This window comes from Motacilla alba, chromosome 5 (assembly GCF_015832195.1).
Source record: "Motacilla alba alba isolate MOTALB_02 chromosome 5, Motacilla_alba_V1.0_pri, whole genome shotgun sequence".
NCBI lineage: Eukaryota > Metazoa > Chordata > Aves > Passeriformes > Motacillidae > Motacilla > Motacilla alba.
In genome coordinates, this window is record NC_052020.1 from 40,316,024 (window position 1) to 40,339,740 (window position 23,717).

General features: G+C 49.6%; 1 protein-coding gene across 3 annotated transcripts in view; it reads left to right on the top strand.

Annotated features, from left to right (window-relative positions):
• The first annotated feature begins 11,048 nt into the window (after positions 1-11,048).
• TMEM63C (transmembrane protein 63C) overlaps positions 11,049-23,717 on the top strand; it is a 35,923-nt gene continuing 23,254 nt past the window's right edge. The window contains exon 1 of one of the 3 annotated variants that reach the window (XM_038139139.1): positions 11,049-11,070. The gene's annotated coding sequence lies outside the window, so the exon portion shown is untranslated. Of the gene's footprint in view, positions 11,071-14,672; positions 14,914-14,940; positions 15,243-23,717 lie in introns of those variants that run through there. The other 2 variants (XM_038139138.1, XM_038139137.1) reach the window with 2 other exon arrangements.

Below are 23,717 nucleotides of genomic sequence, written 5' to 3' on the forward strand. Positions count from 1 at the left end.
TTTTCAGTCCCGGACTTCTCCTTCTCCCTCCCTCTCTCTCCATATCTCCCTCCCGAGTCCTGTTCTTGTCCGGTCGTCTCCCTTCCCGACCCTCCCCGGCCCGTCTCCCCCGTAGCTGTCCCTTCAGCACCAGCCGCACCTGCAGCAGCTCCGGCCACCTCCCATCCAGCACAACCCGGCCCAGGAGAAGAGAAAAGGTGTTCTTGGGCCTCTGAGGTCCTGACAACTCCCACGGGGAGAGCAGAAGGGTGGGAAGATGCATTCTGCCCCTCCAGCCCGCAGAACACCATTCCTCCCCACAGTGTGGGTGAGGGAGGCAAGGTGAGTTTTCTGTGTGTCCCCGCGCCTCCCCCAAGCTGCCCCTGTTGGAACCAGCATTGGAGGCAAGGGGAAATGGGGAGGGGGCAGTTGTTGCAGGTTCAAAGCCGCCCTTAACACTAGCAGGAAAGGCTTTGATCTGGGCAGGTGATTCCTGGGCAGTAGCAGTAGCCTGGTGCTGGTAGAAGTTTTGCAGACACGTGTTTGCTCTCTGACAGCTGTACACCCTCACCCCCCTCTGCCCACCCACGCTCTTCTTGTACTGTCTACACAGGCTCTGTGCACGGCCTCTCCTTCTCCTACACACCTACGTGCTGCACCCTCCCAGCTCTCATGAATAGCATCCCTGTCTCCCTCCACAGACGAGCCGCCCATGACAGGAGAAGGGGAGAGAAGAGGGCTATTGGGCTGCAGCTGTGTCCCTGGAGACAGTCAAACTCTGCACTGCTGAAAAGTCAAAGAAAAATGCATTTTACATTTAATCTTAGGTCCTAGGTTTACTGGCCAGTCCCTCAGCACAGACTCTGCAACTCCACAAGAGACTCTCCCTTTGCCTGAAGGTTCAGAGCAAAATGAAAATGTGTTTCATGTCTCAGTTTCTAGGGAGAGAAGACTGGATGAGAAAGTGGCTGTGCTTGTATCCTGCATGTGCACTAGCATGGAAGGTGATGACAGCAACCAAGTGTTCAAGAGCTCTTTATTAGAAATAACTTTTATCCCAGGTAACTTTAATGGTTCAACATTTCTGAGAAAAGCAGTGGCAATGACACAAGCAAGTGCAAACCAATCCTGCAGGCACTGGATCTGCAGTGACAAGCAGCTAAGAGACACCTCTGGCAGAACTGAAGGGGAAGCTGCTCAGAGCGGATCTAGTTTTCACTCCCACCTCCCTCATTCTCCTGTCACGACTACTGAGAATAAAAATCCTCCAATATTCCCTCAACTCATCAATTTAAAGTAGACTGAGCCTTGCAATAGAGATACATGACCCAGTCTAGGTTTTATCTTTAAATAATCAGACAGTGTTTTCTCCATATTTTAACAGCTTACATCAAAATAATAATAAAAAAAGAAAATTACAGAGAAGTCTTTTCATGTCATGAAAGACTCTCGTCTGAGGGGACTGCATCTCATGAAAGACATTAAGCCTGCCTGCATAGGGAACATCAAAAGCTGTAGCCAAAGCAGGGGGAGGAAGGGGAGGGGAGGGGAGGGGAAGGGAAGGGAAGGGAAGGGAAGGGAAGGGAAGGGAAGGGAAGGGAAGGGAAGGGAAGGGAAGGGAAGGGAAGGGAAGGGAAGGGAAGGGAAGGGAAGGGAAGGGAAGGGAAGGGAAGGGAAGGGAAGGGAAGGGAAGGGAAGGGAAGGGAAGGGAAGGGAAGGGAAGGGGAAATCTGGTTTCCACTGAAATGGAAGACTGGTGAGGCAGATTATTCCCCACATTCTCATTAAAATGCTCCTGCACATTGATGCTTATGATTTGTCACTGTCAAAATAGGGGATCAACATTTAACAATATGGCAAAATATCCTCTTTCAGTGCTGCTGTGTTGATATTTTGAGCTGTTTGCAGGATGAGGGAGAAATTGACTGGGGAAGAATTTCCCTATGTATATGCATGTGTATATAAGAGAGAGATGGGTAAATAAGGAGATTAGCACAGGAAGTAAGCAAAAAATGGGAACAGTAGTTAATTTGGAGCAAGCATTAAGAAGTAACAACATGTACTACATGAACTGGGTTTTCTCCTGCTGTAAAATCAACATCATGAGACAACTTGGATGTATGACACTCAGAAATATTTTCTCCCTTTTTCTTCTCTGAGTCTGGTTGTGACCTAGGAGATGGAATATTTCCCCATTCTGATTTTCAACCATAAGTAAAATCACTCATGTGTCAAGATTTTCTTGTCTTTTGAGTATGGCAAGGATTATGCTATCTGCCTTTGGAAGAACTTGGCAGCTGGGCACAAGAAACACATGAGAGAGCAGTGTATTGTTCTCATTACCTACTGGGCAGATGTTCTCCAGAAATTAGCAGAGCACACCACAGCCAGTCCCTCTCTCACCCCAGCCTTGCTGATTCTGAGTGTCACCACTCCACTCTTCCCTGCTGGCCAATTGTGTGCAGGGACTTTCCCTAGTATGAACTCTTTCCCAATATGTCCCTTTAGCAAGCAGGGTAAGAACCACTGACAGAATCTATCAGTTGTCAGCCAGCTGGTGATTCCATCCTCCCATTCAATCATCTGGGCTACAATTGATAATGACAGGCAGATGACAGTTTTCGTAGCTTTGTCCCCAGATCTTCTAATTCTTTGTGCTCAGAGATTTCAAACAGAATATCATACTGTTCCAGTTGATGGCATGCTCTGATACAGCCTGCCCAACTTCTTTGAAGGTTTCACTTTAAATTGCATCCCAAATTGTGTATAATTTCTTCCATCTCAAAATGTGCATTGCCTTAGCCCACACCATTAGTTTATTGTTCAAGATACAGCCTGATGGTGATTTTTCTCTGGAATGAGTAATTTAACCTCTGCTATTTGTTGTGACATTTCTAAAGAAATGAATTCTCTCCATGGTAAACCAGGTGCTGCTTGATTTAAATTATCACTTAACTACAAGTTTTATGAAGTAGTTTTTGGTTTGGTTTGATTTTTCTTTTTCTGGGTAGTTAGCCTTCAAAATTTGAACAGTCACAGTGTCTGGAGAGGTCTCCTGTTTGATTAGGTAAAGCTGAATGGCCAAGAAAAGTAACAGGGCAGCCTAATGCCTTCAGTTTAGCAACAAAATAAATACAGCATGGCTGAGCTGCATGCCCTTATGCTGACCAGCTTCAAATCTACCTTGGTGGAAGCATGAATACTGAGAGCAAAAGGGTGCTCAGCCCTTTCCTCATTCAGTTCTGGGTTATACTACATAGGTTGTCAGGATCTGATCTTCCGCAAACACAAATCTAATGCTAAGCTTCTACTCATAGTGAGAAGTGGCCTTCAGAGGACAACTCAACCATCTTTCCCAATTTTCCGTATCCTTGTTTCAAGTTTACCTGTCCTTTGCAGACAAAGTCTGATAAAGTCCTGAAGATCTCAGGTGATGGAGATGCTCCAGGCATTCCATTCAGCTACTTCTTATTCATTCAGAATTTCTTCTTATTCATTTTATGCATAACAGGGCACTCCCTTGCAGCAGTCTAAGGTCTTAGTCCTTATCCCAGTGGATTCAGAGGAAGATAAATCCTTTCCTCGCTGCAGTCTCTTGCATACTTGAAAGTGGCTATCATGTCTTCCCTGGATGAAGCCATCCAAGTTCTTAAATACTTCCTCATGGGTTGTGTTTGAAAAACTCTGAAAGAAAGAGCAAGGGTCCTGGAGTATTGTTCCTGTTGTACAAGCACCTGAGAGGAGCATCCAACAATGAGGTCAGGCAGACCAACATTATGGTTTTAGGCAGCTGGATTTTAAATTATGTAGATTGCCCATTGTGCTGCTTCAGTTTTACTGAGGAGTTTGATGAGGAGGATGTTTATTAACAAAGGAAGAGATGGAAACACATTTCCAAGGAGTTAGGATATCACATTGTTCATGATGCTCTGGTCCATTCTAGCTGGCCCATGCAATGGAGAAACAGCCTGTGTGAATAAAGGGCTCTAAGTCACAATGTATGGTGTGCCCTGCTGTGCCAGGAAAGCTGTTGCAAAAATCAACATTTCATTTATTTGCTGCTTGTTGGTGGTGTCATGAAACAAATTTTTGCTGTCAAGTAAATTTCAGTGTGCCAGAGCACAACAGCAGGAAGAGAAAACATTGATGACAGGTGGGAAGGGAGTGTTGGGTGGGAAGGCACTCTTGGGCCCAAGTTCAGGCCAGGATTGTTGTCCCTGGCTGTGGTCCATTCTCTTGTCCATTCCCCTGGCCTTGCAAATGCCCCTGAACCCTGTCCTCATAATGGTGTGGGAATTCTTCCCCCAAGAGACTCAAGATTCTTCCCTTCCAGTGCCTACAGCTACTCCCTTCACCAAACCCCACCCATAATACTGTCTCAGCACCAGAGGGATGGCTGACTGCTGTGGCAAAACCCCCTCGAAAAGCTCCAGTAGTGGAAAGGAAAAGAAAGACAAGAGAGGGGGAAGTACTACAGGCATTCTGCTCCTGCAAAGCTCTGAGCATCCTCTCCAGGTGTCTGGGTAGTCTCAAATTCCCAACATTCTCAGCAGGGCCCAGTACCAGATGTTATACCCTGAGAACAAGGTGTCATGCTGCCACTTGATGGGACTCTTCTTGCTTTCAAGATACTTTAACTATCAGGTAAAGTACACAATAAAACATCTCTAAAAACATTTGTCTCAGCTGACTGATTTGGAGCTCCCGAGCCACAATGCTCATGCCAAGTGGGCTCATGCCCATCACTCCCAGGTGACTGTCATGGAAAGTTATAGGAGCAAGGTTCCTGACATTCTGCATCATTTCCAGGCAGGACATTTCAGAAACAGAACTCTTAAGGAGTAGAAAATTAAACCAATAAATGTAAATGGTGTTCATTGCAAGGGAGGATTAAGCCCCAAACTAACAGGCATGAATATGTGAGGATGGTTTTCCAAAGCACTCTTCTGTCAATAGAAGCAGCTACTGCTCCAGAAATTGTGCACTGCCCTTTTTCACAGGTCTGGCATCTTCCTTCTCACCCCCAGCTGGCTGTCCAACCCTTGTCTGCCATTCCTGGATGCTTTGAGCATTGTGTCAAATTTATACTGGGCACATCAAGATGCAGGAGCCCTGGTCTTCCTTTCCGCTTGTGAAGTGTCAAGCACACCCAGGGAATCCTATAAATAATAAATAACAATAACACATGCTCATATTCATAACCAAGTCATTGTTTAAGTAGTGAATATTCAGCACACACCAGATGGTTCTTCTTTCACTGCTTCCAAAATGGAAATGACCAGTTACTAAAGATAAAATATTCCTTCCCTCTGCTGCTTCCCTAGGGCTCCTACTTGTTGTTCTCTTGTAGAACTGCTCCTCCCTAGAGAAAAAAGCCTTTCAGCCTTGGAAACATTGAAATCAGATCTGAAATATGAAATGTTTCAGCAGAAGCTGCAGATAAATGAACACAGTGTTAAATCAATTCCAGAAAATAGACTTGGATTAATCCTCCTGCCTGCTGCAGCAGTGCTCTTGGGAGAAGCAATCTCTCTCCCCCCTGTCACATGGCTGCTGCCTCTGCTATCAAGATGTCCCTCCACTGGGTCTGTAAAAGCAGTTCCTAAATTATTTTTGCTCTTCAAAAATGGTAGCTAGCAGCCAGTGCACTACGTGTACTGCACATGACCACCACCCAGCCACACTGCAGGTGGCAATGATTTTAACTGACTGATTTTAACTGTTGCTACACAGAGGGCCAGACTCTGCCTCCTTCATTTCCACCCATCCCAGTGGCTGCAGTTTTCATTTATGATCTCTTACGTAAGATGCACTAACAGCACTAGGAGCAGAGACCAGGCCTTCAGCCACTCAATGCCAAGTCAAACCATTTTGCTTCTTGCCTTTCTTTGTCCCCATGCGTACCACATAAACTTGCCCAGCTCCATTGAAGGAGATGGTCCCATCCCATCCCACTCCTCCCCATCAAATACTTTGGTACGAAAGACACTGGGCTCAAACCGTGGCAGATTTAGGAGGACTGTGAGCCCAGGCTCTTCACTTTCCAAGCACACATTTAAGCCCCAGATGTGGTGCAGAAGAAGGGCCATTATCTCTGCCAGTCAGGTGCCCCTATGGAGGGCATTCCCACACTGATCCCCTAGTCAAGGTGCATTCTGTGCAGCTCTGAGCTAGACACCTGTTCAGTGCCATCACCAGCCAGGGCATCTCTGGGCAGCTCTCTGTCCCTGCTGGTGAGGAATAGCATCTTTTCCTGGAGCCAATCTGGCTTGCTTTAAGAGAAGAAATTCAAAGTACTGTTTAGGAAGAAGAGGCAGAACTACGTCCTCTTCTCAGGAGGCCAGAGGCAGCCCCATGCTCACCTTTTCCCAGCCCCCATGTGACCTGGACTTTCAGGGGAGGCAACTCTTTCTCTCTGCCAGAATGATGGGGATGGGGTGGGGCTGGGCAAGCTATCCCTACAAATGTTGGGAGCAAACCCCAGGCCCCTGAGGCCAATATCACCTCTGGACTAGGCAGGGCTGAGGGTAAACCTTGTTCTAGGAATATCAACTGCCTAGATGAGCCAAGGAAAAATAATTGAGATGCTACTTTCTTTTCTCAGCTGTAGGAAAAGAAAGCCATGATTTGACCATGGGTAGCTGTTTGCCAGTTTCCAGGAATCACCTGGTGTATTCAGTACCAAAGAAATGAAGATCTTAGCACTGCTTTGAGTAAGACTAAGGTTAATCTGATGGCACTGCATCAAGGTCAACTACACGTGAGTCTGCCAGAAGAAAGAGCATGCATGTGTCAGATGGTAATTTCCCTTATCCCCAAGCTTCACAGGGCACCTCCAAAGGCCAATGGTAGTCCAAGGACTACAGAACAACTGTGGTGTCTCCTGTGGAACAACATATTCAGTCATATTCTCCCTCCTTGTAGGGGCAATGACTGAGTGAGGAAAACCAGAGGACTTCACTGGAGAAGCAGTGGTTCTCCTCAGGGGAGGACTGTAGGGGATAACTACTGAGGATCACAATGTAAACAGCAAGAAGAAGGGTGAATTATACCCATCTGAAGACCCACTGAGGAGCTAAGGGAAGAAACAGAAAAATGAGGAGTAAATATTAGGGAGAAATTCCATAACAATGAGACTTGGACCTTCTCCAGACTTGTCTTCACTTGCTTCTCTCAGATTCCTGTCTGGTGGGTTTGGGGTAAGCACAGCCAGTAGCTAGGTTTCCAAAATGCGTGCCAGAAGCAGAAGCCAGAATCTGCTTCACTCACAGCTTGGGAAAGGGAGCTATCCCATAGAATTGGAGGGGGTAGCAGGCATCTTCTGCTCTGGGAGCAGAGGAAGCAGTGGCTGTATATTGGACAGCAAGGACAAGGTCACTTTTGGGGGTTCAAGGGGCCTGGGGCCAAGAAGAGCCCTGTGGAGAGCTCAGGCAGAGGGAATTCTGGCACGATGTGGAGGACAGGATGTAAAGGAGCTGGGAAGCAAGAATGGAAGAGATGAAGATGCAGGGATGGAGGAGCTTTTTGTGCGATGTGAAAGCTGGAAAGAACATGAGCGGCTGGGATCAGAACGATCCAGCAGAGAGGCTGGGGTGATCACCGGGATGAGAGGGTTCGGGGGGCACTGGCTTCCCAGGCACCCTTCCGGCACCGACCCTCCTCGCCAAACATCCTCGGGCAGCCGGCTGCTGCTGGCCCCTCTCCGACACAGCCAAGGGAGAGCTGCAGGTCCACGCGTGACAGGTGAGTCTGTCACATCCTGAGGAAAGACCGGCGGCGTGCTGGGGACAGACTGGCACATGGAGAAACGCAGCTGCCCGGCCCGGCCCGGCATTCCTGCCACGCCCAGAGCCGAGCCGGGCCGGGCCGGCAGATGGCGCCGGGAACCCGCCGGGAGCTGCGGGAGGAGGGAGCGAAGGAAGGAGGCGTGCGGAGGACAGGGGAGGGGAGGAGTGCGTGGCCTGCCGGCGGTCTCACAGGGCGAGGACGTTTGTGGATGTGCGATGGGAGCTATACACCTGTTTAATGCCATCACCAGCCATCCATCACTACCCAAGAGAAATCTCTGCCCTGTCTCCAGCTCCGCTGGGGAGCCCCCAGCCCTGCAGCTGGGATCAACCTTGGGAGGGCAGCTCGTTCCTCCCGAGCAGGACCCACATGCAGAGCAGCATCCCCTCCCCCAGCCACAGCTCCCCAAATTGCCGCTGGTCAGGACTGCAATCCTCAGTACGAGAGGATAAAAGATACAAGAGATGTGAATCCTACCTGCTGCAGTGGGATGCTCTTTTGCAACATGGCTAAATATGCTCCAGGAGGCCTCCAGGCTTTTGTTTGGGAGGTGCAGTGCTTTCTCCTTGCAGTGGCAGAGCTGCCAGTTGCTGAGCTACCTGGGAAGGTGGATGAGGGACCAGATAGATGTAGGGCTGTGATCAGCAGTGACCACCAGTGTTCTCCTTGTCATGGGGTGGCTTTATTAGCCATAAATTGTTTGTCATTCACTCACATTTCCCTTCTGGTTTCAGTTCAGTTGAGCATTCCCAGCTTCTCCCAGGTGTAACTCCAGCCCAATAAACTCCATATTATCTCCACCTGAGTGGTTCATTTCGGTGCATGTGGGAAAGAAGGGAGGGATAAAAGAGATGCAAAGAATAGAACCATAGAATTAGAGTGGTTTGGGTTGGAAGGAACTTTCTACATCACCTAGTTCCAATGTCCTGCCATCAGCAGGGACACCTTCCACTACAACATGTTGATCAAAGCCACATCTAGCCTTGGCCTGGAGCATTTTCAGAGATGGGGCCACCACAATTTCTCTGATCAACTTGGTCCAGTGCCTCACTACTCTCACACTAAAAATATTCTTCCTAATCTTTAATATAAACCTTCTTTCTTTCAGTTTGAAGCCACCGCCCCTTGTCCTGTCACTACATGCCTCTGTAAGAGTCCAGCTCTCTTGTATGCTGCATTTGGAAGGCTGCTGTAAGCTCTCTCTGGAGCCTTATCTTTTCCAGTCTGACGAACCCAAATTCTCTCAGCCCATCTACACAGAAGATAAATGAAGCTGAATGTGATAAATTGTACACACAGTAAAAACACAGGTAAAGCCAGCAGCATGAGCAGGGAAATTAATAAAAAATTCTTTGTTGTTGACTAGGCTCAAATGCTGACCGCATGTTCCAGGCAGAGAAATGGGTGAAAGTAGCTTTTCAGTGGCTCAGAAGAGGCACAGGGAGATGTTGTCTCCTTCATACAATGTGTGGCTTCACCAGGGAACATCTTGCTGCAAAGGGCTGTGGATATCCCCATTTTATATGCTTCTGGATCTCTTTCAAAAACAATACATTTGCTGGTGAATGGGAGAGGACACTAAAGGAGCATCATCTACCTGCTCTGTTATTATGCTCTTCTCAAGGTGTTTGCTGCCAGCCACTTCCAGAAACAGAATGATAGCTACACAAACCTGTTTTCTGACCTAAAACAGCCCTTTTATTTTTTATTTTATTTTCCTTTTTTATTATTCTGGCACTATTCTTTACATCGAAGAAGGGCCAATGAGCTACTTAGAAAATAAGTTTTTGTGGACCATTTTGTTTATGAGACAGCCTATTTAGAGTTAATGACTTTCACAAAGCACTGTGCCACTGTGCATTAGCTAGCTGCACGGCTGGCAGCTGTTTTAGCCAGGGAGAACATCAGTGCATTGAGTGTTTGCTCCCAGGAAGGCTGGCATGTGGGCTGAGACACAGCCTGCGTGCAGAGCCCCGCATTTGGCCAGAACAATATGGTTCATTACATGATGTGCATCTTCCTCACTGCCTCTCCTAGCTCAGCCTGTTAACTTACGTCTTTCCCCCATATTCCACTGTAATTCTCATTAAAACTACCACCACTTTTCCCTCATCTCTCTGCAGTCTTTCATTGCTCTAAACATCATAAAAAATGCCATTTACTGCTTCAGAAGGTCAAGTGTTCAACCTGATTCTTTTTCTCCTACGTCAGGAATTACCAGTTGCACCTCTTGAAGCAGAGGAGTCATTTCCCTGAGATTTCCAGAAAACATTTCACTCTGACCCATGACCTCCATTTCAAGCTCCATATAACCACGTATTTATTTTGTTTCTCTCTCATACACATTTGTCTAAGAGAGGGAGATTTATTTTACACAGAGTAAATGAACCCATGTTCCTTTCTGCGTCCATCTCCCCAAGGAAGTGACGTGGCACATCCTAGGCTTTGAGAGCAGACACGAGGGGCCACGTCAGAATGTCTGATATTGAGGGTAGGTGAGCAGCAGGCCCGACCTCTGGGGAAGTGCAGACTACCTATTTGAAGAATAATGCAAGGATGTTTGATGCACAAAAGCTGGATTGGGGCTATCAAGTGCAAGCCTGAATGCCCAGCTCTCCACTGGGTCTTTCTTCACGGAGGCCTGTGAACTCTTCCATGTTGCTAGCACAGTATCGGGGTAGGGTAAAGTGGAGGAACAGTTGATTAGTGGCAGGCTGTTGGGGTGAAGAGAGGAAAGCCCCAAGCAAGAAGCTGCAGCATTTACTTGTGGCGATGCAGGAGCAGGCAGGAACATCCAGAGAGACGCTGCTGCAGGCAGTAGTGCCTGACAGCCAGGAGGGCTGGGGATGGTATTTGTGAAGATGACCATGATGGGTTTAGGCTGCAGTTGGGACTTGGACAACTTGAGCTGCCTGTGCTGAGGGCCCACCTACGGTATCTTTTGGAGCAGGACTGGTGGTATCTGGACAGCACCATGGGAATATCTTGCTTACCCAGGCCAGCCAAGGAACAGAGATACAGAGTCACAGAGAAATCCTTTGCCTGCAAGTACTGAAGCACACTGTCCCACCTGACTGACAATTGGGAAGAGCCAATTAGCATATTTTAATGCAACTGATTAGTGCGTGGTCACGCAGCCTGGGTGGTGGGTGATTTTTTAAGCAGATTTGAAATTATGAGCATGCAGACACCAAACCACAAGGGAGCTGGCATGGGGGAAAGACGATTTCCCAGCACAGTAGCTGCGGCCCCAGTTTCTCAGCTATTCCCAATGGCAAGCTGCTTTCAAAGAGCCCTGAGAAGGTCTGGGGTGAGCACTTGAAAATTAAGAAATTAACTTCTTTAATTAACAGAACTGAGGTGGGGGGGGGGGGGGGGGGGGTGATGTTTGGCTCAGCCTCTGCTGGAGCTCTTCTAGCTTCTCCTTTTGCACAGCTTAAGTCCCTGTATGGTATCCTGTGGGAAGGGAGAAGCACCTTCCTTGGGGCCGGGGGTCCCCGCCAGGCAGCCCCCAGTGGAGGGCACAGAGCCCTCGGAGCAGGGGCTGCGCTTGTGCGGCAGCCGCCTCTGCCGGGTGTCGGGGCTTGTGCGGGAGGTGCTGCCCCTCATTCGGGCTCTGGGGCTGCGGGGCAGCCCGGCCTTCCCCGGCGGGGCTGGGGCTGCCTCAGCCCGGGGTGGTACCGCAGCTCCCCCGCCCTCCCATGCGCGCCCTGCAAGGAGCTGCCGCCGACGGGAGCTCCGTTTCCTTAGTTACGGCAGGCGGGAGATATTCCGGGAAGGAGGCGGGCAGCGCCAGGAAAGGCCGGCAGGTCTGGGGGGAGACAGCCCCGCCCGGGGCCCGGGCTTCGCCAGCCCCTTACACCGTGTCGAACGGCCTGGGCTCCGGGCGTCCGCCCGGTGCCCCGGAGTCCGGGCCCAAGGAATGCCGGGCGCCCACGGCCGGGACTGCAGGCGGCACGGGGCCCAAGGCTGCGGTGCCGTGCCGGAGGAATCCAACCAGCGCCATGGGGAGAGCGTAGCTCCGACCTCTGCAGGTGTGAGCTTCCATCTCTTCCCAGGGGGTAATCTCCCACTTGTCAAGGGATGAGAAGAAATTAATTCCTGCTTTTGCAGCATGAAAATAATGTAATGATTCTATCAGCCCTCCAAGGAAATAAGTAATTCTCTCCTAGAAGCAGTTTGTAGATAAGAAAGTCAGGGCCCACAGGCAGGATTGTGCTATGTCATTTTATGCTTTTGCCCATTTCAAGCCTCATCTCTCAGGTTCTGTATCCAGGCCTGCCCACACTGCAGAGCCCCATGGAGCCCTGCACTGGCTCCCACCCCTGCACCAGGGAGCTCAGGGCTCTCTTCGATGTCTGCCTACAGGCAACCATTTGCCACGGGCTGGCAGGCTGTGCTCACCACACTCTAGCTGGCCCACTCATCCTGGTGGGGAGCAGCCGGCATGGGGATATCCTGGCAGAGCCATGTGCATGCCAAGCTGGGCTGTCAGCCTGGGACACAAACATGGTCTAGCTGGCTCCAGGTGCAGGGATCAAGGACTAAAGGATGTTTTCATTGCCTGACCTTTCAAGTTTGCCACCGGTCTGGGCAAATTGCAGTTTTCCAGTTTCACAAGCATCAGCTCCGTAGGGGTATTCAAAGGCACATCTCCAGCTGAAGGCCACACCTTTGCCAGTCTTTAATTCTGAAGCTCAGAGATACTGGTGCTGCCGAAGGGTAAACCAACAGCTTTTTTAAAAAAACATAGACACAATAGCCTTTTTCTACAAATGTCATTCTAAGGAACAGTCACACCATCTTGCTCGAAAAAGATAAATTCAGCCTGAGTCCCTCAGTCTGCCTGGAGAAATTCAGCATAAATATTAAAGCCGTAAACGATGGAAAAGAGGAATTACAATAGGGAGATTCATAAAGCAGGATGCAGTGCTAGAGTCCCAGCTGCCCAACAGCTTCCTGTGCCTCATCTTCCTGCTGCCTCTGGCTGCAGCTCCACATCTCTCCCACACTGCTGCAGTTATAAGTGATGCAGGAAGGAGGTATTGTGCTCCTTCACACACACAGGTGGAGCTGAGCCACACACCACTCATGGTTCTCAGGCATGTGGAGGACTTAAAAACCATAAGCTCTTGTGAGACCACACCTGTAAGGCTCTTCTTGGACCAAAATCATGGCCACTGAGGCCCAGTATATAACAGAAAATGAAGGTGTTTTTCTCCCTTTTGGAGCTGCTCTGTATTTCCTTTTTTTGTTTATAATTCTATTCTATTCTATTCCAGCTAGGCACAGTCTGGGCCAGAGGGAGGAAGAAACAGGTATCTCCAGGGAATGACTTACACACAGGCAAGGTTTGTCCAGCTTTATGTGATCCCTGATGTCTTGGCAGGCCAAAGGAAGGGCAGAGGGTGTTCCTTTGGGACTGGGGCAGCTCACCAGCAGTAAGGTTGCCAGATCTGCTCAGAAGTCAACATTTCCCAGCAGTGTTTGCCAATTTAAGTGATCAAACATGTTGGCTTCCTGTTCAGTAAGTCAGAGAAACCACGCTTCTTCATTGCTCAGAAGTAAGGGATCAAATATTGGGGACCACACAGTCATGAGGCATTCCAGAAAATCCCCATGGATTCTTTTTCTCCCACAAGCTCCCATTACTAAGCTGGCACAGTGGTCTCTGCTCTCTCCTGAGGTAGACAGTGTCTCCTGATGCATGGCAGCAGTCACGGTCTCCAACCCTCGGTGATGCTGTAGAACTGGCACTGGCTTATCTGGAGTGAGAGGGCAAGCTGTGTGGCTTCTGCTCCTCATACATATAGCTAAAGAAGATATCAGTGAAAGAGATTTGGATTTTTTTTTTATTCAGTTGTTCCCTAAAATTTTAGGCATGTGTTGATTGGGCTGTGGTAGCTCCTGGTTGGAGATAAAGGTCTCATTTATATGAGACTAATTTACTGAGTTTTATCAAAAGACATCATGTTGTAGCCAACCTGTTCTCAGCATAACAGAAGTCAGCCGAGTGCTACCTCAGCCTTGGGGAGCCTAAGAAAAGAAAGCCACTATAGGGGACACCCGGCTTTCACCCCTTGGTTCCTCATGGTGTGTGAGCTGTGCCAGCCATTTCCACTAGCAGTATGAGCAAAGATTCTTTGCTGGCAGCTGTTATATTATGGCAATTTCCTGAAGCTTCTCCTGGGGATTTTCATAGCTGCGCTTGTGAGACTGGAAGATCCTTTACTTAAATGGCTGGAGTTTAACCACTGGACTGTGCTTCTTCAGCCCAAAACAGATGAAATGAGCCAAAACAATCCTTCAGAGGATGCTGCAGAACAGCACTATTTACTCAGCATCTGGAGAAGTCATAGATGTAGGACCCCCAGGTCCCCCATACAAGGTGGAAGCAATGAAGCACTTGGCATGTCAATGAGACTTCTCTTCAGTAACATTCTCATGACTGTTCCCTGGTAGCCCACTTGCAGATGTGTCTCTGACCATCACTTGGGAACAGTTCTGGCCGTGCAAGACACCCAATACTGCAGCCCTGAGGGTGCTGCGGGTGGTTTCTCCAGCACAGAGTGCACTGCCTGCATTCTGACAGATTGGAGAAATGGGAAGCAGGCTGGGATGCTCATGGAAAACAAGGTTCTTAGTGTCCCTTTACACTTGGTGGGTCGGGTTCCTCTCTCTCCTGCCGGTCATTCCCGATGAAGGCAGAGACCCTATGCAGGAACACGACCCCTAGGAAGTTTCTTACCTACCAGCCCTGCTGCCACCTCTGCCAAGCATCTGAGCAATGCTTCATCAAGGGGAGAGGTTTTGCAAACGGTGTTGAGGTCTCAAATGTACCCACCCACCTGCCCCCGTCACTGTGGGGCTGACCCCCGTGTGCCCCGGTGCCGTGGCTGGCGGTCCCTGAGGCCCGTTCCGCTCGCCCCGGGGCACACGCCGGGCAGCATCCCGAGGAGCCGAGCGCCGCGGAAGCTGCTCGGGGCGGCGGATGCGGCGGGCACAGCCTCACACCCAGAAATAGCCTGAGACGCGCAGACCCCGCACCCAGGCGTTCTGCCGGCAGCTCCCCGCCCGCTCCCCGCTCCGAGCGCCGGGGCCGCCGCCTCGCCCCCTCCTCCCCGCCCGGATGCCTCGGGGCGCACGGTAGGCAGAGCGGCGGGGGCTGCCCGACCCCGTCTGGGGCCGGGAGGCGGCTGCGGCTCCCCGCGCGGCTGCCGGAGCTCTGGCGGCGCAGGCCCGGGCCCGGCACGGCGAGGCGGGGGGAGCAGCCCGAGCACCGCAGCCCGCGGACCGCGGCCTCTCCGCCGCAGCGGGGCGGGCGGGGGGCGGGGCGGCGGCGGCCCCGGTCCCTTCCCCTGCCGGTGCCGGGCCCGGGCCGCTGCCGGGCAGCCCGAGGCGACCGCGGTGAGGGGAGGAGGGAGGCGGCGGGCGCAGGGCCCGGAGCCAGCGGGGCCGGCCGGGACCCCCAGCAGGTCAGTGCGGGGCGGGAGGCGGCGCAGGACGGCAGCCGCGGTGCGGGCTGCGGGGCTCGGCGGGCAGCGGGGCTCCAGCGAGTGGGACTGGGGCGCGCCCGGGGTGCAGGACGGACGCGGGGGCACGACCCGGCGGTGCGGTGCTTGGGGTGGGCGGGAAGCGTGCGTGGGACTGACCCGGGCCTGCCCACGCCGAGCTGCGCCCGCCGGGTGCGGCTGCGGCGGGGGATGCTCGCTGGGCGGGTAAGCCAGCATCATCTCCTCGGGCAGCCCTGAGACAGCGCGCCAGGGCCGTTCTGCGGGTCCGGGAGGCGCGGACGGGTTTGGGTCGGTGTTGTGGGAGATTTCTGGGTACTTGGCTCTGTTTAGACGCTGTTTGCCCGCCTTTATGTTGAACCATGTACCAAAGCGTTTGTAACTAATGCTTGTGTCTGCCAGCCCGATTGGTGGCTGAGGCCCAGCAAGGCACAGGGGCTTCCCTGGGCTGCGGGAACAAGTTGGTGGCAGAAGCAGGGAGCGAACCCCAGCCCCTCACTATCCCTCTCCCAGTGTACTGACTTACACCACTGGCCTGTGATGGGAGATAAAATTTGTCACCCCACCGCTGTGTCATGTCATGGCTTGTATTCGTCCCCACGTCATCCTGGCCACAGCATTCTCCTTCTGGGAGCTACACCTTAGGGTGTTAGATATGCTTTGTGCTGGCAGGGGAGAGGAGGAAGAACCTCTCCCCATTTCTCCCTCCAGTTTTGCTATACTGATGATTTTGAGAGGGCTGGTAGCTCAGGGCACTCTAATGCTCTGGCCAATGCTCTCCCCCAGTTTTCAGCTTCATCCAGATTTGTCCATGGATGAAGGCCCTACCTTCTCCCTTGCTTGCTTCCCCATTCTCACTAGCAGTACAGTGGGTTTGCTATTCAGAAACCTCCTGAACAGAAGGAGTGTTTTCCAGGAGAATGAGAGAGAGAGACCTTTGTCTGGCTGACACATGTTATTTCTGCATGAACATCTTTTTCCTTTTAACTGTTTAGCCACCTCTCCAGGACTGAGATAAATGCCAGCCTTTTCCCCTTTCAGAGAGTTCATGGGGGAGCAGGGTGTGAAGGGAAAACTGGGTGGGGAAACAGGGTATGAGAAAGCACTTTGCCCCATGTGGAGATTAAAATTTTGTAGAACTGGTCAGGCTGCCTGTCTGAACAGAAGAGAGGCAGCAAAATATGCTATTTGGGAGAAAAGGTGCTGTTTTAGTGGTTTGCAGTGTATTTATTCAGTGAGGAGAGGGGAGAAAGTGGGAAAAATAGGAAGCAGAAAGACTGACTCTGATACCAGACCAGAGCCTTGGCCTCACTGCCTTCCCTGCTGCCCTGAAAAGTGCTGGTCAAGGGTGGGCAACAGATGGAGAGGGAAGCAGAAGCAGCTCCTTCAGGAAGGATTTGTCAAAAGTGTCCTGGCGAGGAGCCACTGGCAAACAAATAAGTAATAAATAAAAGCAGAGAGGCCACCAGCACCCCTGCAGCCTCTGAGTCCATAGCACATATGGGCTTTTCTGGCTTCCCTGTGAGCTTAAACCTCTGCCTTCTTCCCATGGCTCGATCCTGGCTCCTGAAGCTGCTTTCCAATGCCTTTCAGCTCCTTTTAAATTTTTTAAATTTTATTTTTAAATTTTATTTTATGATAACATTTGAATTGCTCTGTAATGACTCTCCTCTTCAGAGCTTTCCCTGAGGTTAACTCTTCCATCTCTGGTTTGGTGGCTGCTGACAGTGGTAAGCATAGGGTGGTCCTGTGCAGGACCAAAATAGCGGTGCCTGCTGGGGATGCTGATCAGGGGTGTGTGTAGGCCCTTGCACATAAATACTGTCCTCTTTCCATGCAGAGCCTTCTGGTCCATGGGAACATAAGGCAGATTTCAGCACAGCTTCAGAGCCTGCATCTGCACAGTTGTAAAAGGATCAGTGTCTCTGCTTTAAAATATTCCTTGCAGGAAATACTCTAAAGAGACTTCGAGAGCTTTCCAAAAACACAAAGAAGATGGAGAAATGTTTTTAACACCCACAAGTGAATTCAATTGATATTAAACTAATCAATCACCTAAACTCCTTGGCAAACATCAGTGTGCTGTGCAAAGGCTGACTCCTCCATGAGTCCTACAAACACCAAAGCCTACTTCTACTGTTGTCACTCCTGTTTCTTAGTTGCTGTAAATGTATTTTGTGTACTTAGCCCTAAGATCGAAGAAAATGTTGAATTGCTGATGCACTGTGCTCAGAACAAAAGCAGGTTTGCTTTGAGATTATTTCAGGAGAAACAGCTCCAGTCCTAATTTCCTTCAGCTATGGTTGAACGCATTCAGTCCCTAACCAGCTGTCACAAGAGAACTTAGAGCTTTAAAAGATCCCACTTGGCATCTACCTGCACTTTAAGGTGCCTAAATATCCTTTCAAAGCTTGGTTGAAGTTACTGCTTCAAATGTGTCTGAGACTAGTAATTAGGCTGTGATCACACCTTGGTATTAGGTGTGGACGATGTCAGCAGTTTGCTCAAGCTATTATTGCAACAATGGGACAGAGAGAGAGCTGTGCACAGCCCTTCCCATCACCCGGGGCACTATTGTTGCTGGTTAATGGGTGAGAAAGGGCAAGTCCCCCTGGGTCTCTGCAGAGTAGCTTGGTGAGAGGCACAGACTTACCTCTCCCAGCCTGCTGCCCTTGTCCCTATGTCACCCTCACCTAACATAATGTCCAGTCTCTGAGGAGCATTAACACCATTGTATAGAAGCATTTCAACACTGGAATCAGTTGTTTAGTTCCAAGCAGAGTCCCTATGAGAAGCTGGGGTTACCATTTTGACCAAGGAGGGCCTCCTTGCAGTCATAGTTTGATCTTAAATAAAGATGTTTTTAAAATGGAGTACCAGAGCAGGGAGCTTCAGTGCTCCTGTTCAGTGGGAGCTGAGTGAAAACTTTGGGTGACCTGATTCCCCCCTCCCCAGCACCAGTCTTGTGTCTTGTCATCGGCAGATTTGTGGGTGAACAGAGAGGAAGGCAGGATTGAACAAAGACAAGCTCCACTGCACCCCCAAGTGCTAAAAGGCAGCTTGTGAGAGGTGGAAAAACATGTCGTCATGTAATTTTGAGTTCCTCGAACAGAGATAGGAAAGTGCTCTGGCCCTGCTTCACTGGAAAACACTTTGTTATTAGCTGGGAGTTGGTGATAGGAGACAGATGGGGCAGGAGGTGATGGAGATTGAGACAATGAGCCCCTTAACATGCTGTGTTGGATGGGCAAGGGGAAACGAAAATTCAGAGAAGCTGGGGGTGCAGGAGTTATGGCAAACAACAGCTTTGAAAATGTAGCTGGGGAGTGGCTCCCAGCTGTTGCCCCTAGCGAGCCTGTGGTGTCCTGGGCCAAGGTCTGGGCCCCTCTGCATTGGCCAAGCCAAGGTGACCCTGTCAGAGGAATCCTCTTAACCCATGCAGCCAGGTGGTCCACACTAAGATGACACACCAGGGAAATGGCACAGGCTGAGGTGCTGAGATCATGTGAGGGCTGGCAAGCTGGGGGGTGGACTCCTGAGGCATGAAAAGTGACTGGCCATGGACCACAGGCACCTGTGCAGCTTGGATCCCAGTCAGCATTGGGACAGCAGCATTCTGGAGGTTTCTACAAGACTAGGAGACTGCCAGGGCTTGCAGGCTCCAGGCTGAAGACATGGGCTTGCAGGCTCCAGGCTGAAGACATGCACTGTTCATTGTGTTTCTGGGCTGCTTTTCTCAGGGAGGGCAGAACTATGTGGAAAGATAATGGCAAAGAAGACAGAACAATGAACCAAACTTTATAGACTTCAGAGCAAACTTGGTCTGTGCCTTGTTTGGCTCTTGACCTGCTGCTGAATAGGGTGGATGAATTAAAGTCAGGACTAAGTTAATGATCAGAGAGCCACAACCTAAGTACCTGTTTTTAATCTCACTGTGTTTGTAGACTTCTGCTCTTTTCCTAAGGACAAGATGATTCTCACTGATGAGCATGATGTGATGCTTAGGGCTGAGCAGGAGGCTGCACTGTGCTTAAGTGAGTGGGTTTGTAGCTAACATATGTTTTTTTAGACACTTAATGTCTATATTTCTTGCGTTACAAAATGGTGAGTGATGCACTTCTTACTAGATATCACTTAATTATTTATTATAAATTTAGTCCAGCTGTATTTCAATGGAAAATGCAGTCCAATTGAAAATGCAGAATGTGAGCATTTAAAAGGTGGTTGCTACGTGGTTAAATAAAACTGCTTAAAATGTATGAGTCCACAAAAGAAAAGAGAATAAGTTTATGAAGACATTATTTATATCTGTAATGAATTTAACAATGCTATGCTGCTATACTATATTGTATTATTATAATACTGTATCATAGGAACAAAATTTTATTGTAGGAGATGCAAAATATAGCCAGTGATATAATCTGATTATTTTTGACATTTAAGAATTCAGTACTAGTAGAGATTATCCTCTCACAGTTCATCTTCATTAGGCTTTGAAAGGGAACCGGGCTTTCCTGCATGAACCTGCAGTAATTTTTCAGATATTTTACTAAACTAATCCGTGTACTAAGTTAATGGAAACATTTTTCCCCTCTACTTTCAAGATAGGTTGCAGCTGTCAGAGCCACTTTTGCAGTTCATCAGGCTTTTGCGCTAGGTTCTCAGCCACTGTGCAGATCTGACAGCAAGGACATACTGCATGAATTTCTAGTGACTTATTTTTCACTGATAAAAGGGATTTGAGGTCTTATCATGTGGGTTTTAAGAACTTCAAGTTTTAAATTGGCTGTCTTTTTAATTTAAAAAGTTTTTAGTTCAGACAAAATCTGATTACTTTTCAGTCAGGTGTATGTTTCCAAGAGTCATAATTCTTTTATTTGTTCTGGTTCCAAGTCCTCTTTATTGCTTTTTCCTTTCATATTACTGCTGCTAATCTTCTCATCAAGCAGTTTCACTTGATTTTTCTGTTGGGAAGATTTCATCAAGCTTAATTTTCTTTTATCCAAGTTTTTAGTTTCTTATGTTTTCTTCCATAAAATTTTATCAATTTCTTCCTTCTTTAAAAACAAACACCAAACAAAGGGAATATTAATAATAATTGTGGAAGTGGCTGTGCAACCTCCTGAGAATTATGCATTTTAGAGACTTTCATGTTTTGTTCAGTCATTTCAGGAGTCAGAGGATGGATGGCTTTGCAAAAACAGTCCTCTGATATCCTACATATTGGGCTGGAAAAAGCTAGCTGTGGAAAACTTTAGTAACTCAGAGAAACTATGACCATGTCCTTAGTCTTATCTTGGTACATACATGCACTTGGATGACTATAGCTTTATGTCTGCTCCAGGTTTCAGGATTCCTTTGTCCTGGCAGCTAAGTCTGAAGGACCAGCTGTTTCTTTGGACAGTCCCTGCACAGAGTTAAACTTGAGGGGTTTCATTCCCTCCATTATGGGAAGGTGAATTTCCAGCCCTCCTGAAAGGCATGTTGCAGATTTTTTTAGTTGAAAAGAGATATCACTCCACATTTCTTTGGACCTTGTTTTTTTTTTTTTCTTTTTGGGGGTGTTTTTTGTTTTGGGTTTTTGTTTGTTTGTTTGTGTTTGTTTGTTTGGGGTTTGGTGATGTTTGACTGTTTTGGTTTTGTTTTTTAATAGGGATATTTTTTACAGAAAATATCCTGGAGGCAACATGCATTTCTGTACACATGTAGCCTTAAAAGTCCAAGCTGGGAGCAATACTTGGTATCCATCTGCCTCCCCAGCTGCCCTTGGGAGTCCTCCATGCCAGTGCTGTGTCCTTTCCACCCCCTGGGGCAGGAGAAGAGCTGCACAGCCATTTGATGGGACCCTGCTGACTCTTGGCTCCAGTCCTGCTCTCAGTGCTGCAGGCTGGTGTGCTCCCTGAAGACGCTGAGGAAAGCTCTCTGTTCCTCAGAGCTCACCTTGTCTGAGAGGCAGAAAGCATGGAGAGTGTTTGTTTCAGCAGGTATCTCCCCCCTGATTGAACAGAGCTAAGCTGGGTAGCTGGGTTTTGTGGCCATGTCCTGTGTGTGGCCAGCCTGGTGATCTGCAAAGCAGCAGCAGCAGCAGCACTGTTGGAGATCTCAGGTTCAGTCTGGTCTTGCTGCTCATTTTGCACTGGGTCCCTCTGTGACATGGTGAGCATTAGAAGGAGGCTTTCCAGTGTTCTCCTGTGGCTCCTCATACCTGGCTTTTGTTACTTCTTGGTCCCCTCCCCCAGCATGACATCCACGTGCCCTGTGACAGAACTGTGCTGCCAGAAGCATGGAAAGCAGCTGGGCAGTATTTGGAGACCAGTGTGTCCTGCAGGTATTAGTGTATCCTCAGGGAAAGAGCAACGGTGTGGGATTCAGCTTCACTGAAATGTCGGTGCCCACCGCTCTGGGCTGCCTGTTCAGAGCTCTGCTCACCCTCCCAGAGCTGTGGTTGGCACAAGGATGTTGGAATGAGCCAGAACCTCCATAGCATCTGTGGTTTTACAGATTTTTGTCTCTAGTGAGTGCAGGTGTGCTGCTGGCAATAGTGGAGCAGAGGGATATTTCGCTGCAGGATGTGTTCGTGCTTTATTGGAACTGCGGGTTGCCCCAGGGAGGTGGCAGCTGTGCTGAGGTCTCATGCATTCACACCTTGGATTTTCCCAAACTGGCTGGAGGTGTTTCCAGGTGGGGAGATGCTTCCCAGAGCATGGACAGCAGCTATGAATCACAGTGAGCATCAAACAAACTGTCCCTTAGGTCACTCACATAGTTTATGAGAAGGTGGAGATCTTCACTCATTTAGTAAATACCTTGCTGGTACTGCAAAGGCCAAATGTGGGATCAGGTTCTTAGGGTGCTCAGTGCAGAGCCACAGTACATGGTGGCAAGTTGGAATATGCTGCATGGGGATGCAGGAAGGGAGAGCAGCATATACAAAGCCAGGCATAAAGCAGGAGCCTTGTCTGGGACTGGGCCAGGATACCCAGCCATTCCACAAACACCTCAATTTCAATGCTGCATCCCCAAAAACCTCTTCCAAAATGGACACAGAGCCTGTCTGATTCCTAATTGTGACAGGGCCTCAACAGCTGCTGGGCTGTGTAGAGGCTTGCAGTGGTTCTTGCTGGGATACTGATCCCTGCAGAGTAGGGGGATCATAGAGAAAGATACCATCCTGCTGACACTGGGTCCCCAAATCTCTTCAGCCAGCTGTATTCCTAGTGCAGGCTCTGCTGTACCCAAACCACCCTGGAAGGACAAGGAGGCATGAACTTGGGGAGGTTTGTTTTGCAGCCATCTTCTGCAGTGCCTCATGTTTAATTTGCCATTCTTTTGTGGTCCATGTGAGCAGCGTTTATGTGGAGGGCAGGGGGTAGCAGTGTTTATGTGGAGGGCAGGGGGTAGCTACCTGAGGACTCTGTACTGCTGGCAGAGTGGACAAATCAGCACTGGGGCTGCCAGCCCTTCCCTGAGCTGCCTGTGTGGCCCTGTGTGCAGGGAAGGTAGGCTTGTGAAGAGAAGCCAGGGACAATCTCTCTGCCTTCCTTTTTCCAAGGCTGAATTGCCCATGAAGCATCGGTGATGGTGCTTTTTGGATGCAGGCTGTTTGAAAGGATGCAGCCCCCCCTGCCCCCCAGCAAAGCTGCCAGGCTGGGCTGGCAGCCCCCACACAGTGTTGTGTTGTGTGCTCTTGCAGCGGAAAAAGCTTGCAGGCCGCTCTGTGACCACCCCGCTGCCAAATCTGCCATCTGTCTCACATCCTCTGGGCGATGCTGTGCCTCCCAGCCCACGGCTTCTCTTCTCCCAATGCCTTGTCCCTTTCCCAGCCTGGCTGCTGTACATGTCCAGATGTGACACTTCCTTCTCTGCCTGAAGGGGAAAAAAAAACATTTCTTGTGTTTTTCTCCATCACGTCGGTCACTCCCAACACCCCTTGCGCTGGTGTGGGCAGCTGCTGGCCAGTGGGTATAGGCAGAACAGGGCAGGACAGCAGCACAGTGGGTGCAGGCGGTGCCAGCCTGCAGCCCTGGCACAACAAAGTCTGTTTGCTGAGCATCTGTGTCCCATTCATCCCCTGTGCTGAGCCACCTGCCTGTGATAGGTGTGAATTGTGGGGGGGATCATGAACCCCAGTTCTTGTCCCAAAAGTCTTATGATTTCCTTCTTACCTCTGGTGCTTCAGGGCCATATTTGACTCCCCAGATCCTTTCTGTGGAGGAGATGAGAGCATGCTGGTGGGTGTGATGGGCTGCCTGCTCTGCTTTGCTTGGCTCTGCTGTGCCCTGCAGCAGGTACCTGATTGTAGCTGTGCTTAGATGTTGTGGGCAAGGGGGATTCCTGGGGAAGATGCAAGTTATGGGGACAAGTCTTGTCGCCATACAAGAGCACCTGTCACACTGGAAGGAGGTTGAAACAGTCATGCTTTGCAGAGCCACATGTCTG